This window comes from Tyto alba, unplaced genomic scaffold (assembly GCF_018691265.1).
Source record: "Tyto alba isolate M040663 unplaced genomic scaffold, T.alba_DEE_v4.0 Super-Scaffold_1000006, whole genome shotgun sequence".
In the NCBI taxonomy this organism is placed as follows: domain Eukaryota; kingdom Metazoa; phylum Chordata; class Aves; order Strigiformes; family Tytonidae; genus Tyto; species Tyto alba.
Genome location: NW_024881272.1, coordinates 17,543,735 through 17,562,427, shown reverse-complemented (window position 1 = coordinate 17,562,427; position 18,693 = coordinate 17,543,735). Strand labels below are relative to the sequence as shown.

The 18,693-nt window shown below is 36.4% G+C and overlaps 1 protein-coding gene across 10 annotated transcripts in view; it reads right to left on the bottom strand.

Annotated features, from left to right (window-relative positions):
• The window catches only part of ZNF644 (zinc finger protein 644), a 59,842-nt gene that overhangs the window by 30,953 nt on the left and 10,196 nt on the right, over nt 1–18,693 (bottom strand). For 9 of the 10 annotated variants that reach the window (XR_006166700.1, XM_033000498.2, XM_042804869.1 and 6 more), the window contains exon 2: nt 2,488–2,535. The gene's annotated coding sequence lies outside the window, so the exon portion shown is untranslated. Of the gene's footprint in view, nt 1–2,487; nt 2,536–18,349; nt 18,372–18,693 lie in introns of those variants that run through there. The other variant, XM_033000499.2, reaches the window with a different exon arrangement.

Genomic DNA, 18,693 nt, shown 5'->3' with positions numbered 1-18,693 from the left:
TTAGAACAAAACCCTCAAATCCTTTACTCAGAGAAAACCTACATGGAAAGCACACTATCAGATTCATTAGGAAATGCACTCTGGTCAAGAGTGCAAGAAAAGGTTTGAGCAAATCATTAAATCACATTTTCAGCTTTTGCTTTAAATGACATAAGCTTACACAAAAGGACAAGTCTGCACTGAGTTGTGGGAGTTAAGTTCCTTGTTTAGAAGTCTACAAAATGCTGCAGCTACTACACTCGCGAACAAAGGCAGAAGACAGAGGCAGTTGGGAAATGCAGGTTGTTCTTTAAAATAAAGTGTTTCCGTCATCCTTGCTGCCTTTCTCTGAACCTTCTTCAGCTCTGCTGCATTGTTTTCCAGTCACAGGACTAGACTAGTACTCAAGAAGCAATACACATTGCAATGCAATGCATCTATGGTACACCACAAATTTGTATAAACGGATCTGGGTTTTGTTTTGTTCTGATTTTTGTTTTGTTCCCTGATAATGTGTAATATTTTCACTGATTTATTGACTATTCAGTTGTCATTTTTACAGAACTGTCAGAACCTCAGGATCCTTCCAAGCAGTAACAATACTGATCAAACGTCATTACACTGTTTCCATGTATTCTTTTACACATTTTTCTGTCCTCTTGTTATGTGTGCAAGAATACAGGCTTTATCCTCAGAGACCAGCTTTTTCCTATTATATACAGCTATCCACCATTAAGATGAAAGGTCTTGGGAGTCTCATTCAGAAGATTCTGTGCTTAAAGAACACACTCAGTTATTTATATATTAGATTTCTCAACTAATTTTCTATATTTAAAACAGTAATGAGATAACACATAAATTAAGAAGAGATGGAACTTAAACTGTAAGCATTAAGTACTGAGAACATTAGAAGACACAGGGAGAGATCTAAATCTTCCTGTGAATTCAAGTCCCTCCCCCAGCCATGATTCTTGTTTTACACTCATCCTCAGATAAATAAAAAGTATTTCCTTTGTCAGAGTTATATTTATTCCTTTTCTCAAAGAAGCAGATTCTAGAAAGCTACAAAGTCAGGCTAAGGCAGTAAACATCCTCTATGCATAAATACATGCATACAACAGCAGTACAGCTTACTTTTAATTGTTAGTAGTTTAGAAAACAATTCATAATTGAAGTCCTGAATCAGTTATATGTTATACAAAGGAACAACACTGAACAGAAGAGTTATTTTAAATTCCCCACACAGCATTCTGCTATAATCAGTATCTTAAAGTTGACAACAATAGCTTTAAAAAAAGTTTTAAAGCAGAACATAAAAACAAAGCAAGTCATATCTATTTTAAAATGCACACACTACATTTTTAAATCTACATTAAGTCTACATATTAACTGGAGATTAGAAATGAAGAACAAGTTCATCTAAGCAAGCAGGGTCTCCCTCTCACCTCTTCAAAATATCAAGTCATATTAGTCAAACAGCAAGCAGGAAACTTGAGAAGCCAACTTTTGTTTGTTACAGAAGCCTGTGCATACAAGTCCATCATGCCCTTTCTCCACAACACAAAATTTACCGAACTGTGGGGCCTTACCTAAAAATACTTTTGAAAGACTCAAGCAAAAACAGATTAAAACAACTTGCTCTTCGTTAAATGTTTCACCTACTTTAATGGAGAAGATATTAATTTTATAGTTCAAAGTGTTCTCGAAGTTGAATATCGAGTAATGTGAAGAGAAACAAAATCTGGGCTTACCTAAATTATTTTTCTCAAAAAATAGGGGGGGGCGGGGGGGGGGGGGGGGAGGGGAGGGAGGGACAGGGAAATGCCAAAGTTACGGAAAATTTTTCCTAGACAGACACTCTGCAATTGTAAATGGACACTGAAGTTCTACAGCTCATGAGTATCACCAGTAATTCTTCCTATACTTTGTCTTTCAGATAGCTCCCAAAAGTGTTCCTGAGAACAGGAAAAGGAAAACAAAACAAAACAAAACGCCAAAACCAAACCTAACAGAATTTCATTATTAAAAATTTGAAATGCTATACTGGTATTTGGTCAAATTTCCGATATAGTTATTTATTTATAGGATAAGTGCAAGTTTAACACGCTTCTTCGACAATGCAAAGTACACTTTCAGTACTCTAAAACAAGGTGAATAATATGCAGAGGATGAAATTAATCTGAAGTACTCATAATTTTGTCTCTCAACAGCCAGCAGAATGCCTTGATAGTTTTTTTGACTACAATAACTTTATGGAAGAAAAGCAAAATTATCATCATAATCTTAAATATTAGGGATGTGTGTGTTTTGTTCCTATTTTGGTATCATAGAAGTAACATTATGTCCACAAATTACAGTAATCAAGATATAAGTTTCAGTACAATTTTCACTGACCAATTTTTGAATGTTTAGCAGTATATGCTAACCTGGACCCAAGGAATTTGGGAACAACAAAAAAATCCCACAAAAACACCAACCAGAAAAACAGACCCCAAAACTCTTACTCACCTTTGATTTACATTAAGCTGTGAGATCCACTTCCAAATTAAAACAAACCTGCAAAATAAAACAAGAACTTCTTGTAAAGCTGACATTTCTGCTTGTGTTCTAGACTATCAGACAAGACAGGAAAAGCACAGAGATGATAAATTCACAGCTACAGAAGTATTCCACCAGTTTTGTCTCAGGGTAGAAATATCAAAATTCCAACAGTCTTCTCTCAAATACACATGTAATTTTCAAACAACATACATGCTGGTACTTTAAGAAAATCCACCAAGCAATCATAGCAGTTACACACATGCTATTAAATTAAGCAGGCAGAACAGGGGAGAAAAGTGGCATGTCAAGAAAAGCTCTGCAGCATTTTCTGCAAGTGCTTTCAAAGTCAGCTATCTTAAACTCTCTGAATGGGGAATGAAGCACAGAAAGGAAATGGTTACAAATGAAAGCTTTTAAAAAGTCTTTTTAGCAAAAACGATCAACATATCTGAGATGAAGTGTTGGGAGGGTTTTAAACCTGGGCCTCACTAATTCCTCACCTTTTCTAGGACAAAGTTGTGTTTATTATTTTAAGGCTACTTGGTCCATTTCAAAATCATAACTTACTCTGCCCTCATGAAGGCTGATTAACACAGATTAAATGCTCTCATTTCAGTTTTGCTCATAGATCTTTTACAGAACTAACTATACAAGGAAGTTTTTCACTTCCTAATTGGAGATATCAGACCATATAACATTTGGAAGAGACTCAAAGTCACTGAAGCTGTACAAAAACAAGAATGGATTTGGGCACAGCATCTTTACAGAATTGGGTCTACTTCTAATGAAGACAAAACAACTAGCGTACAGCTTTACAGAAAAGGTTATTCATATTTAAACTAAACTCATGTATTCATCACTAAAATTAACTCTGAAAGAGATACCTATCCTCACATACTGCCTAAGGTTCCCTCCCTCAATTTGTTCATACACAGCTTTTTAACTGAGTTCCCCAGTCAGTGTGTAACTGTCTCAAAGCCACCTGACTAAATTACAAAGAGAATAAGGAAAGACAGACCTTTCAAAAAAGTCTTGCTGGGCAATATTAAAGCAACAGAAGACAAGTCTCCAAGCTCCCTTCCTTCCCTAGCCTCAGAATAATTTCCTAATTACCACATTAAACTGTAGCTTTTATGCATTAATTATATTCAAAAGATATGCTCACTTCACAAGTAAGTTCTATTAAAGAAAAAAATTAGAATTCTTCAGTCAGGTTTCAGAGTAATATTCATGCATCTAGAGAACTAAAAGTGTTGTTTTCAAACAGCAGTGGAGCTTTACTGTATGTTACAGAGGGTAAATGTAAAGTTACAGTTAAAAACGCCCACAAAATACACCCTGCATGTATGAAGAGCCAAAACACCTTTCAAAAATTGGAAGGACGGTCTATGTAGGCTTTACATTATCAAACACCAAGATCAGCACTAAACCACACATCTCAGTAAACCTGTACACCTTGGCTTGGGCACAGTCAATCCCAGTCTAACGCTTCTCTCACTGCAAGTAAGAACTACATCAATGACTGCCCCTGTGCAAAATGATCTCACCACCACTGTAGCAATTCTCACATCTTCTCAACACTGCAATTAGCTAAACATTAGCAACAACTGTTCTCAACACAGATTTCATGGTTTGTGATTCAAGTGCAGACAGAATCCTTGCATCAAATGATTGAGCCCAGGCAACTGTCGATCACTGTGGTAACACAGCAGGCTGTCATACAATCCGTTACTCACTGTAACAGCTTTTTCATGGAAACACATTACTTCGGACCAATCAATTTACCCTGACATAAAATGAGAAGTCTTACCCTACACTGACTATCTGAAGGGCTTGTACTCTTGTACTCACTGAATGTGCTCTTTGGAGAAAACTTAAATGCAGGTACTCTTGAATGTAAGTATTCTTTGGTTCACAGGGAGCTCATGAACCTCTCTGGGGATAAATTTGGTGTTACTCTACACCCAGCACAGAGGGAAAGAGAAGGGAATAAAGAGAAGCCATCATAATCTGGATATTGTCCAGCTGAAGGAAATGTGACAGAAGTTTCACAAGGAGATCATCAGCAATTAAACTGCTGAACGACCAAAGTGCTGGCCACAGCAGCCCTGTGTTACAAACTTCAGAGGGCCCTGAAGAATTAACTCCCCTTTTTGGGATTTCAAACCCACTGGAGTTCAAAGCCCCACCCAATGGGAGCATGTGCAGTGGCATGCAAACATCTTGATGAAGGCAATTCAATTTGCATCAAGACAACAGATTTCAGCCCAAACTACTGACAGCATTGAGACTCTCACTGTTGAAAGTGACTCAACCAACACTCCCCCCTCAAAGGTCTTTCTGCTGTCAAGGAAGATTCCTCTCACTCCAGCACAAAAAAAAAAAAAAAAAAAAAAAAAAAAAAAAAAAAATCAAACTAACACCTACTATTCATTTCAAGGGTGTTGACATTTGGAGTAACTGAGCACCTGAAATTCTTTACCAGCAGATCCAAAAGTGGTAGTTCTCTAAGACTCCTTAGGGAAAGGCAAAGATTTCAAAATCACAAATGCTTTGGCTCTGATTTTCTTGTCTTAATCCTCATTATCAGGAAAGGAAGTGAGAATGAAAGCCACTCTCCCTCACCAGGTAATAAAGTCAGTATCAAAAGGGACTCAGAAGCAGGGAAGAAATGTAGTTACAGAGCATTCACCTTGAGGCCTTGCCATTCAAAGAGTGAAAAGAGGCCCACAGCAGGTACAAGGACTGCTGTAAAATGGCTAGGCTTCTGATCACTGATAAGCAGCTGCCTGTTCTGATAAAGACAGAGAACAGGAAGTGGAAGGAAACTGTAATGGTGGATATGAGTGATATCTCGAGTGTACCCCCAGTGACACTAAAGAATCACAGATGGACTGAAAGTGCTTAAAAGCACAAGCATTTTTCACTAATCACTAAATGTGAACCAAGGCTAGTCCAGTGCTAGCAGTGACCACCTTGCCCGGTGACAAAATAAAAAGAGCAGCATGCCAATGATACTTCCTTTCATGCAACACACAAAAAAGGACAAAGTAGGCACAAGAAGTTCTCCAGTCTGTATGCAATGACAAAGTCACATCTGTGGGTACTGCTCAGAGACAGAACCCCTCAAGTGTATCTAAGATACAGAGAGACACAAAGACTTTCAAAAAGCATTTGTTTGAGGAATAATTTAAAAGGCTGTATATACAGACTGTAAAATAATTGTTACAGATAATTACACTAGATTAGTTAAAATTTTTAATCTTTCTAGCTAGCTAGAGAACAGCTACAAAAGCTTCCACAATACTGCTTTCCCAAGTAAACTATTACAGTTACTACTTCAAAATTCAGGTTCATAACGAACAACTAAAAAAATTACTTTCACATCTATAAAGAAAGCATAAAAGCTTTTATCCATGACTTGCATCAAGCTTGTAACCATTCACAATACAAGGTTTAAATAAAGACAATTAATCTGAGTTCAAATGAGAACTGCTACACAAAACCTGCCTAACTATTCCTCTTGTCATTAGAGTTGGCTCTTACGTCAAGACTAAATTTACTTTTATTCACTTTCTATTTATGTTATTAGGGCTCTGTTTGCTATAATGAGATATCTCCTATAACATGCCCCTCTCTGGGGAAAAGGTTTGAGAACACCAGAATACAAAGGTGTACAAAGAGTAAAAAAAATCTGCAGTAATCCTGACAAGAGTTTTGATCTATTTATCTATTATTTAGCCCTAATTTCCTAACAGTTCTGTGATATTTGACATTTCTACATCTGGGAAAAGACACTTAACTGTCTTTAACCACCACCTTCTGGAACGGTTGCAGTCAGGAACAGAATTCATAGAGATTGTTTGGGGGGTTTTGTTGTTGTTTGTTTTTTTTTTTTTAATACAGTTATAATACAAAACTAGCATTTGCCTCTGTAGCTGACTGCTGGTGGGGAAAGGAAGGAAGAAACAAAGGCTAGAATAAACTGTACTATACAAACTACTTTTGTTGGTGTAAACTGTGGCTAAACTGTCCATTTTACCAGCTTAAGATAAAAACACATAAAAGGCTTGCAACTGTAGTCTTGACTTCAAGTACTTTCTGGGACTTAAAAATTTTGATTACTTGGCTGACAGTGGCATTTACATTTATTTATTAGGGTACTGCTGTCCCAACATTAATTTCTGCTAAATTCAAAAGCAGGGGACAGGGGGAAAGGGGAGAAAGACATTTAATTTTAGTACCTTATGCAGCTCTGGAAAATGTCCATAATCTTACAGGAATCTAATAATCCTAAGAATCAATGGAGGAAAAAAACAGCCAGTAAAAAGCAGAGATTACTCCAATAAAAGGCTATTACAAGAAGCCCAGAAGATGCTCCAGCTAAAATTGTACGTACAACTACCAAGGATAAAATAATTTCAGGAAAGGTCTGAAAAAGCAAAAACTTAGCTGACAACAGTCTCCTAATTCAGTTAATACAGCTGAAAAGCTCTTTAAATAGAAGCCTATACTGCCATTTTCCCAATAAGTAGTCAGCAAAGACCTTGTCTCTACAAAATGTAGTTCCCCTCTTTCTGACTGCAGAAGGAACTTTGGTGCTCCTTGATTTCTACTGAAAAGTATGAAAATAAATTAATCTATATTCAGTGCCCACAAATATCTAGAATATTCAGCATAGATTAATTTAAATAATCAGTCAAATTTAAACATGAGATTTTCCAAAATCACAAAATTAATTCCCTTTGAGAATCTGTAAAACTTCTCTCAATCTATGCTATTCCAACCTTAGTTTAATCAACTGAATTATAAATGCCACAATCAAATTTACCAAAATTAAATTTGCAAAGGAAAATCACTCTTAAAATAGTTAATGCAAAGCAGTATTTAAGTGTAGGTACCCTGCTGAATTATCCAGAAGTCAAGTTAAGCAAAAACTTAACACTTCACAACATGAAAAGACAAAACTTAAGTCCTTTTACTGCAGATGCTTCTGACTTCAAAGAATCTGCAGTGACTGAACAAAAGTGAGCAAGCAAGGGACTGGAAGAGAGAAGACTGCCTCCTGCATTTTGAATCTCCTGTTAGATTTTGAGAGTTTTCTGAAAAATAGTTCAAAGAAGTTACAGTTCTTCCTTTGTCTATTCATCACAGTAAAAGCCACAAGCACAGCTCCCAAAGCTGTGGTAGGGCTTTCACATGGAACTGTTGAAATATCTCTACTTTCTACTTGGAGAAAGTTTTGCTTTTTGACAACACCCCGTATGGGACAGTGAAGCACTGCAAGGAAAAGTGTGACAGTACAGGAAATGAACACAACTGATCATACCTCAGACTGTGAAGCTGTTTCAGTCCAAACAAGAAGATTACAAGCAGATGAATGCAACATTAATACGAGTATCACAGTAGGGAAAAAGGTAGTCAGAGAGAATAGCCTGAGTGGAAAAAAACTTGTGTATTTACCATCAATTAAGTCAAACAATAGATTTAATTATTATTTCAAAAATCTGTATTACATAAATGACAAAAAATTGAAAGCTCATCAGTGGGAAGAATATTCTAGATAGACTGGGGTTTGGACTAACAAAACGTATTGGTCAAAAAGGTTACTTGTCTTCTCTGTCATTGAACAGATAAAGAAGTAAACATTTTAAAGAGATACACAGTAACAATGGAAAGATGTCTACAGAGAAGCAAGCAGAAACATAATTTTAGAGCTGTTTACTTTGAGCATACATTATCCAGTAAGCAAATATGTAACAATCAACATACAAATAAAAGCATCAAAAGTACTAAACTAAAGCATCAATTTGAAGACTGAGTTCTGAAAACATTTAAAACTTACAAGGCCTTTAGATAAAATATTAATGTTTGTTTTGAAGGTTATTTATCAATGCAACTTCCCCTTTAGCTAAGATTAGGTGTAAAAATCTAAGTATCACTGATATTTAATAAATAAGTTTACAGTCCACCAATATCCAAATAAGCGGAATGGTATCCTTCATATTGAGAACTGCAATTAACTGCAGAGAAATAATTCACCTTCTTTCTTTATAATTTCTCTACCAGTTTAAGCTACAGATCAACATACCACTTGCATAATAAACACCTGTACATTTTCAGTCACCCTTCAGCCTATTTATCTTGATGACATGAACTAGCTCTTCATTTGCTGCATTTATATACCTTAAACATTAACAGCTTCTCTCAAATAGGAAAAGCTTGAAGTACAGAATGACATCATCTCTTCATTCCACTCCAAACTACTAATGGCACTGTACATAACCTTGGCATCATCCTTGACACTGAACATTTCTACCATTATGCTGTCAGCAGAATCTCATCAATACATTACCTGTGCAGGAACTGCCTCTACCCATCAGCTATGGAATCATTCTCTCCTCCAATCTGAATTACTATATATTCCTTCACAGTATCATCACATAACCATTACATATAGCACTAAAAAATATGGTGACTTACCCTCTGACCCTAAGCACTGCACAAATGCACTCCAGAAAACAAGTTACATGAGATCTTGCCCACCTCACAGAAATTTGTGTTGGTTCCTTACAAATTTCTACTCCAAGTTTGCACACACAGTTTCTCAGCTGAAACTAATCAGAAACTCCAAACAGAAAGCTTCTCCCCTGAAGTGCTTTTCTAAGGAACCAACCGCCTTAACTAAAAAACATGCATTTTGTATCTTAAAAAAGGCTTTTAGAAACATCTGAGGCAGCACCTTCTACGTGCTCATTTTAAGAAAACAGTCTGTTACATCTCAAGGTTCATTTTAAAAATACCAAACTATATAGTGGTGTTAGACATTTGTAGGGTCATTCTCTCCCTTCTACAAAACCCACAGAATTTTAATAAAAACATGGGGAAGGCAAAGCTAAGCAAAAGAATAAAAAAGTTCTAGTAAGGTTGTGTACATCAAAGTAGTGCATTTTGTGTACTACCAAGTAGCAACACTCTATTGTCTAAATGACTGTCTTTACATTTTTCTACAACTTGAAATTTGCATTTTACATAGTTGGCACTATGCCCGAGAATGAGGCAGGATTCCACTAAAATCGGTCAGAAGATTGTTTCATACAAGATAGTGAAGGAAGGTGTGAAATGAGATTGTACAATAAAAATAATACATACATACAATCAAAGTAAATAAAGCATGTGTGCTGCAATGGTATATTTTAGATGCGTACTTTAAGTAAAGGCCTTCTAATTTTTACCAATGACCACTGAATAATCTCTATTCAAGGGACTCACCAGCTCCATTTCCGCTGAACCAATCCAGTGCCTTTTCAGCTGGGAAGCGAACTTCACCAACCCTCTCTCTCCCTCTTCCCCCCCCCCCAAAAAATGAAAGAACTACAGAAAAATGGGATCTGCTATAGGTATATAGGACACATCACACATACAGGACTCTGATGCTGGGCAGACACAATTTATTGTCAGTCTACACCTGCCATCAAATCTGCCACCTGTGGAATCCTGAAACACAGAGAAATGCATCAATTAATCTTCATACATTCACTGCACTTCATATATCCCTTTCCTGATGTACTACATTACACACCTCCAAAATTCTTCAACTTAACTGCACTCTTCCCTATTAATAAAAAACCTGCAAAAAGTTTACTCCACAATACACAAACTTACATCATTATGAAATAAAATACAGTGCAGATCCCCAAGTAGATTCCACTCTAGAATCTGATCCTTATTTATAAATCTTCAAACAGGATTTAGGTTGGCCGTATTTTTTTTATTCTGAACCCAAAATATTAGAATACCTTATAAAAAAGGCTTTGCTGCATGAAAAAAACATAATTATGGGCTTAATTCCTGAAAGGCAGAATTACCTTACTAGGTACCATGTACTTTGTGAAACAGTATCAAGGGTTTTTTTAAAAAATCATTATCAAAAGAGATAAATACTCTGTACTGGTTTTTTTCTGCAAGTTGTTTAATAAGAATATTGTGTTTATTAATACAATTTAAAACCATTATGCAATTTTTGGGGAGTAAAAAAAGCAGTAATTAAATTATGTTTTAAAATATATTCACTAGAAATCAGTTTTTCCAGTAAACAGATTGGTATTCTAAAGCAATAAGTCTGATGGTATCTGTTAATATCTACTATCCAAATCTCTGTTCCCAATAAGGATGGGATATTTTTACCTAAAAGCAGTATCTTGCCCATTTCTAATAGCTGTTAAAGCAGCACATTAATAGTCAAGCCATGTTGTTACTGTAACAACAATGATTTCTGGTAGCCATTTTCTTCTCAGCTTTAACACTGTTCCAAAGCCAACAGTCCTTACTGCAATCTCTGTTTAAACCCAAAGGCGGCAAACTGCTCCGTAGTTTTCTCTCCGGCTACATACTTCAGATACCTCCCTCTAGATGGTCTTCTTCAGTCTAATGTACTTACCTAGCAGTATTCGCTAATGCTGGACTTGACACAATTTCAGTTTATGCTAATGAAAATATAACATTATGGCGGTCCACTTAAAAAAAACAAAACAAAACAAAACAACAAAATCAGCCTACATTTAGGAGACTAAACAGTTTGTGGGACACTGGAAGAGAAGAACAGCAATGCAATTTGTTATTTTAACCTGCAGGCTCTCAGAACACAGCCCAAGACAAGATTACCAAGTAGCAGGCTTAGAGCCTTGGTCATTATGCTGACAGCAGCCACTGAGAAGCCCTCTTCAGATCACAGAGTACGAAATCAAAGCAAGTACTGTAGCCAAAAGCAATTTCTTAGTAGATTGACATTTCTCTGAATTTTCTGTATTTAGAAAACCATTTTAACACAAAACTAGCGTCCACATTCATTTCCAACTCCTCCTCTACATTTTTGCAGTCTTAAAAATTATACCACCTGGGGCATTTTCCTGGCTTTCTTAAGACTGCAACGCAGTTTTTAAAAAACGTTGAACCTGAAATCCTGCAGCTCAAAATTAGTGATAAATTACACTATTTAAACTTATTTCTTAAAAAAAAAAAAACCCTCCCTTTCTTGTATCATGACAGTTTGAAAGAAAGCAATGGTGGAAGGGCACTAATAAGAAAGTGAAACACATTGCCATTTGTAACAGCAATGGGAGGAAATAGTGAACTGGTATTAGCAGATAAATACCCCCTACAAAACAGGATCCTAAGTACAAATTCAGTTCCTCACAAGTTTGTTCCAGTTGAATGGGTAGCTATGCTGGGATCACGAGCTCTAATGCCTGCTGCTGTCTGTCTAGACAGCATTTCTGACACTTCCCGTAGACCATGGCAGGACTGGTTCACAGCCTCAGAGGAAGTGTATTTTCTGTGCATGTGAAAATATAAAATCTAACAAGTTCGTAGGGATTTCATGCACAGTTAGATTTCCACAAGTATTTGTAAGCCACTGCTTATAAACTAGTAATAAATATCCCATATGTAAGGGCTTAAGCTTCAAATGAAGGTAGGTTTATGCTGAACTCTGAACTGGTGTGGCTCAGACATTTTATTCCAATATCCCTATGACAGAAACCTCCAGCAGAGGACAGAGTAGACACTCTGGAGTACTGGTGTCTTTAAACATCACTGTGAACTCCCAGCGAGTCTGCTTGTTTATCAGAGGACTAAGCTGTCACAACAGTGAATGTCTTAGTATGAAGAAAATAACCATATAAAATAATCCCCTAAAAATATAAATTCCAGTACCAGCATTCTTCCTACAATAGTTTTGTCCAAATAAAATATACACATATTTTATACAATAGGATTCAACTACTGCTTATCAGATCTGAAGTGGAGCTACAAAATACTCTGCTTTCTAACTGGGTTTATATATACACTATTACCTATAATCTATAAATAGTCACTTTGGGGAGTCACATATATGTAACCAGCAACATAATGCCTTTCCTTCATTTTGTAGGAGTCTGCTTTTTTATGACAGAGGATGGCTTTTGGTGAAGGAGTAAAGTTAGAATACACTGTCAGCACTTAATAGCTATTGGAAATGTTTTTTAAAATAAGAAAAGCCCCATCCCTCATCAAGCTATTCAGTGTTCACTCTTGGTCTGGTGGCACTTTAAGCTTTCAACACTGCCCATCACCTACAGAAATAGGAAAAAACTATTTCCTACTTTAGATAAGCTGTAGCAATGTGACATAATTAAAACAACTGTGCTTTATTTTTACATTTTTATGCTAGATAGCTGCATTAGGTTTTTTTTTTTTGTTTGTTTGTTTTTGTTTTTTTTTTGTTTTTAACAACCCACACCTTACAACCCAGGTTGTACTACCACACCTGGCAAGCAAACTGGGGCAAACGCCTCCACACATCTTTGAAATGTAGCTTGAGACCACTAGTTAGTATTTTGAACACCAGCCACACGTCACCAGCACCACAATCACAGATCAGCTCTGATACAACATCCGTGTCTCATTAGCAAGCTCCTGTTCATGGTCCCTGTGTTCAATCAGACAGTGTCCACAAGTTTTATTACTGACACAATCTCCATACAGGACTGTTTCCTATAGTATAATTTCCAAGTGTTTTGTAAAGTTACTAAGCCTCTGCTCAAAAATAATCATAGGAAAAGCATTTTGCTATGAAGCAGATAGTCTCAATATCTACCCCAAAGTCTCTCTACCCAAGTTATGCAGTACCTTGAGATCTACTTTCTACACTGTTTAATAAACTTCTATGGAGTCTCCATGTCAGATTGCAAGAAGGTGTGGTAGTCCTAGGCGGGCTTCATTTCAAGGTTAGGGCTTCTTAATCCCTCTCTCCTCAAACCTGAACCCTTTAAATACTTGTGGACTTTGTTCCACTGTTCACTTCCTTTTGCTTAGCCATCAATCGGACAAAAGCTTTCTATCTTTGATTCTATTACTGTTTGAATTAATTATTCCAAACACATGACAATGTACAAACTCAGTCCTTCCAACTTGTATTTTTTTTGTAATATGATATCTGGGATTTCACGTGTAAGTGTGCAGTGTTTCATGCAGAGACTTACCTCTAGTAATTTGCATACACATAGTAAAGTACACTGCTTTCTACTGCCTTGTCACACCTGCAAATACCTACCTTCTGGCCCAGTTTCTACTAGCTAGCTATAATGATACACAACCAGTAAACTGAGGCAGGACATACACATTCTAACAAATATATTTAAGGGTCACAACATACCTGCCACACCACAAAACAAAAAATGAATTATATCACATGTGTTTGGCCACTTCATTGCCACCATTTTGTTCATGTGATATACACTGCTACTTATACGAAATACTAATCTCATGATAAAAGTGATGTCTCCATCATATGATCAATTACAGCAGTCAATACCCTTGTTCTGGCTCCAGGAAAGCACCTTCAGGTGTGCCACCAAAGAAGTTACATGATTTTCAGAAAAGACAACGCCAAAAGCGTGCCACTTTGGTTATCCTCACCCATGCGTATCCACCTCATTGGATGTCCTTACGCACCTAATCTGGTTGGGGCTAAAAAAAATATACACTTTATTCCTGACCAAAAAAGATTTCCCAACCAAACTTTCAAAAGTAGCCCAAGAAACAGAAAAGACAAGACATATACTCTAAGCCTGTTTCATATGCTTTACACTGGATTACAGGGATAGTGCAAAAGAACCAGATCTTCATGGGCTAAGGTTGTACAAAATCAAGAGTATAAAATAAATAGATACACATTTGGCACAAGCCATTCACCTAATTACTCCATCTCGGAATACAGACACAAATGACAATTTTTTTAACTGAGGCAAAGAAACCTGTATGTATCCCACGCCTCCCCTGCACCTTAAAAAGCACATAACCCCAAAACAGAAATATTTTATTCTAGCAAGGAAACACCTTATGTTATTTCCACTAATAATAAAGCTTCTTAAAACAAATCAAAGTGAGCACCTAAGATAAAGGAAATTTTGCCATTGTCTTGGACACCCACAGTTAAAACAAAATGAACACCAGAATATCTCCTGCAAAGGCTTCACAAATTCATATAGATATTGACTCATATGTCCCCAAAACCTAATCACCTACATCAACAGAGGTTCTTTGACTACTTTTAGGCCCATAAACAGGATTGATTATTTGCCTACTGGCTGGCCCCAGAGCTATTATCTTTGCTCATTATTGTTAATTTTGTAAACATACAAGTTGGATTTTCAAGGTTAGCTCAGTATTTCATGTTTGTTTTCAGCTGGAACACTGAAGAAACTATAATCAACACTAAATGCCTAGAGAATATCTATGAATTTGAAATCTTCTTGTTTAAAGGGATTAAAGGAGAGAGGAACTTTTCCTTGAGTTCATGGGCAACATATAGAAGCATACCTAATTAGAGCAATTCTGATAAAAATGATCAGAACTCACTCAATTCCTACTTAATCAACTTTAAACAGCTTCAGAGAAAATAAGAGCCACTCTCTAAAACTCTGTTATAAGTACAGAAAACCATAAGGCATTACTACAAATTTAAGAAATAACCTGCCTTTAACCCCAGATTCATAGAACTAAAGAAAATTCAGAGAACAAATAAAACAGAAAATAAAGGAAGCTAGAGCACAGAACAGGTCAACTTTTCCAAAATTAGACTTCAGAATACCCTAACCAAAGCTATTCCTGGACTATATTTAAGACTATCAGAAAATTGCTGGGACTTTACAATAGTTAGAGAAAAACAATGTGGTATTTGTGACTTTAATTTTTTATGAGTTATAGACAGTCAAATCATGCAGATTTGTACTGAAGGCAAGACTAAAGAAAAGGTGAGGGGGTTCTGGGGTGGCTTTTTATTGTTTTTTTGGGGGTTGGGTTTGGGTTTTTTTTTTGGCTGGTTGGCTTTTTTACACTAATAGGGTTGTCCTATTAAAAGCAAAACGTGAATTCTGAATAGAAAAGTATTGGTAACCCAAGCTAACACTTTAGGATTTTTGTATTCTTTCAAATAAGCTGTTGATTAACATCATACAGCTTTGGTTTTCATTTCTGACTGCTAAAATCTCCTTTAAGGTCAGGAAGAAATGCTAATGAATCTACAGTGACAGAAAATATGAAGAAAAAGGACAACCTCAGGAATGTAAAAAACATTTTCCTACTGAAAATGGCATTCTAGGAGATGACTTAAAAAACTGAAAAAAAAGTTAAGGTAAAACTGGCAGAATGAAAGTGAAGTCACAGAGAGATTATTTTGAACAAAATCATCCTGGGTCCTAGTATTAATATTACTAAATTGGAAGAAGACTTTGTTTTAAGATGATCATGGAAACCACAACATGAGGGATCACTGATTACTCCTCCCTCCTGCATATGAACATCCTTCAAAATTACTATGCATCAGCATGCTTCAGGACCAGCTTACTAGATGGAACTAAAGCCAAGTTATGTGAAATATATTAAACAGAACTTCATTTAAAACAGCACTCAACATCCTAAACATCAAAGCGATCACCTCACAGAAGTCAAACTAACCCACTTTTATCTAGATGGCTTAACAGACAAAAAAACCCAAGTCACCATTAATGCTCCAAATGACATGAAGAAATGTTCTGCTGGGATACTGCACTACTTTTTATGCAAAAGTATAAACCCATCTCTCTAATTCCTTAATGGACATTGCTGGTCTTCTGAAGAGACTACAGAGCCTGGATGCCTTCACAATTTTACTAAATGTCAATACATTATTCTAAATATAGGCTTAATTTAGAACTTTGTATTTTGTTTTATAACACAATACTCTTACAATGGAAGACAATAATGATGATTTTAATTGTTTGTCTCTACATAAATGTTTATAGAGATCTATCTGGTTATATAGGCAACACACATAAACTGTGTACACACACACAAAAAAATCCTGCAATGATTACAACCACTCCCCCTCCCACTATAACATCACAATTTTTTTGTTTGCTTTTGACATAAATCCTTGCTAGACTACCTCTTGCACATCATCTTTGCTGCTCACCTCTGCTAGAACTTCACTGGATTAAAAAATGGAAGGCAAAATTCCCAAGTTGTTTTTATTGTCTAAAAGATTTCTAAAAATGAATTATCACAATACCTGTATGGTATTTTTAGAAATAGTGTGACACTTCAGTTATATAGGAACCTGAATGGTTTCTCCCAAGTATCATTTCTATTTTTGGTTCTCACCCTTGTGCAGAAGTACGTTATGCCTGTTAATGCACATTATTGCCAGCAAAATTGTGAAAAGCAACATTGGTGTTATAATTGCAGTAGAGAGGTAGACCTGGGGAACGATTTTTTTTCTGGACAAGCTGTTCCTCTCCCTTGCCAAGCCTCACACACTCCAGGGAAGAAACAACCCCTCTCATCCCTCAGCACATTCAGCCACATGTACAGCAGTGAGAATCACACTGAACTTAGCAAGTAAGTCTCACCACCTAAAAGTCTGGTAACAGGGGCCTGCCATTTACAGGAACATGGTACTGAATACTAGTGATATATCTACCTTACTTCAAAACACTAACAAAAGGAAAGGTCTGTGAGAATCCATGCTAAAGCAGCTCATCAGCAAGTCTACCACTTCTCATCACAACATGTGTCACTATCGTCCAGTACATTCAAGGCTTTATAAGGACACAGGAAAAGGCAATCACTATCCCAGAGCACTTACACAAGTCAGACAAAACAAACCTTTAGAGATTTCCCCAAAGCAAAGATGTAGAAAGAATACACAATATACATTATCTACAGTCATCTTTGGTTTATGCACCACACAAGCAACCTTTCCACCTCGTTTTTACCAGCCTTTCAGTTCAGTTTGCACACTAGACACGCAAGCTCTACTCCCTCCCACTCTATAACTGCTCCAAAGCCTCCAAATTTTTTCATCACAGCTTATCTAGGTTAATTCACCATCACATGTCCCCCCAACTTATCTTCCCCCTTTTCTCCCCAGAAGAAAACTGCCACAATATATTTTTTTTTTGTTAGTAAGTACCTGAGTAGGGAGCACTAACTGGTATTTTGTTCCCAACTTCTCAGAAGATTAAAAACTATTTTTAAATTAACTACAGATTTCTAACATTCATTATAATTTGTATACAATGCAGTTATTTTCATTACATGCCACAGGTTCTCAGTTTTTAAATGTTGCTCAAGAACAGGGAAGATTAGGTGATTTTGGTGATATCAATATATATATTAAAAAAAGAGGAAGCAGAAGAGGACAGAGTACCCACTTCACTGTGGGAGAGAGCTGGGAGAAGCCAGCTGCAAAACTGTCACTTCCCACTCCCTGTGATAGCACATACAATCAAGATATTCTTAAGGAAGATACACTCGTAACAACTATGGTATTAAAACAACAAAAAGCAGCACTTCTGTGTGAAGAAACAAAGCTATTTATATTGGAAAGTTTTAGGCAAAGGCTGTTCTCTGTTGAAAATACCGTTTATAATACCAAGCCAACTTATATCGATAATACAAAAAAGCTTTTGGAAAAAATACTCCCGTTCTCCCTTCTCCCCACCAATTACCACAGGACAACACAGAATCTAGTGCCTTTGGTGAAGGCTCCTAAGAACATCCACAAGAATACAGTTTCTTTGCACACAAAATAATCATAAATACAATAAACACTTCAATAATCTAACACCATTCTCTTGGTGACTGGAAGTCTAATTTTAGGATATAAATTCTATAAAGTTCCTACCTCTTCTGACTGAAAAAGATAAATTTGGAAAATTAATTTAATACTAGTTTCTGAAACTCTACAGCCACAAAACTGCTCTATGTGCCTACATCTTAAGATGAAGAAAGATTATCAGCAACAAACCTTATAAGCATTAAGGGCTTTTTCCAAAGTAGTCCTCAAGGATTATATCACATAGATAATGGTCCTATGAGAGCTGACTGGAATCAGAAGCAAACAGCAAAAATATTCAGAGGACAGCAACTCAAGTTTGTTTTTTTTTTTTTTAAAAAAGCACCCTACCAACCAGAACACTCTTTGAAAAGCAGTAAAACAAAACAAAAACACAAACCAAAATGAAAAAAAACAAACCATAATCACCACCCATCACCCCACAGACTGCAGCCAGACAAGAAACAGATACATACCACTTCCCACCAGCAGCAGCAAGAAACAGCTTCAGATCTGCCATGCTTTAGAAGCAGTCG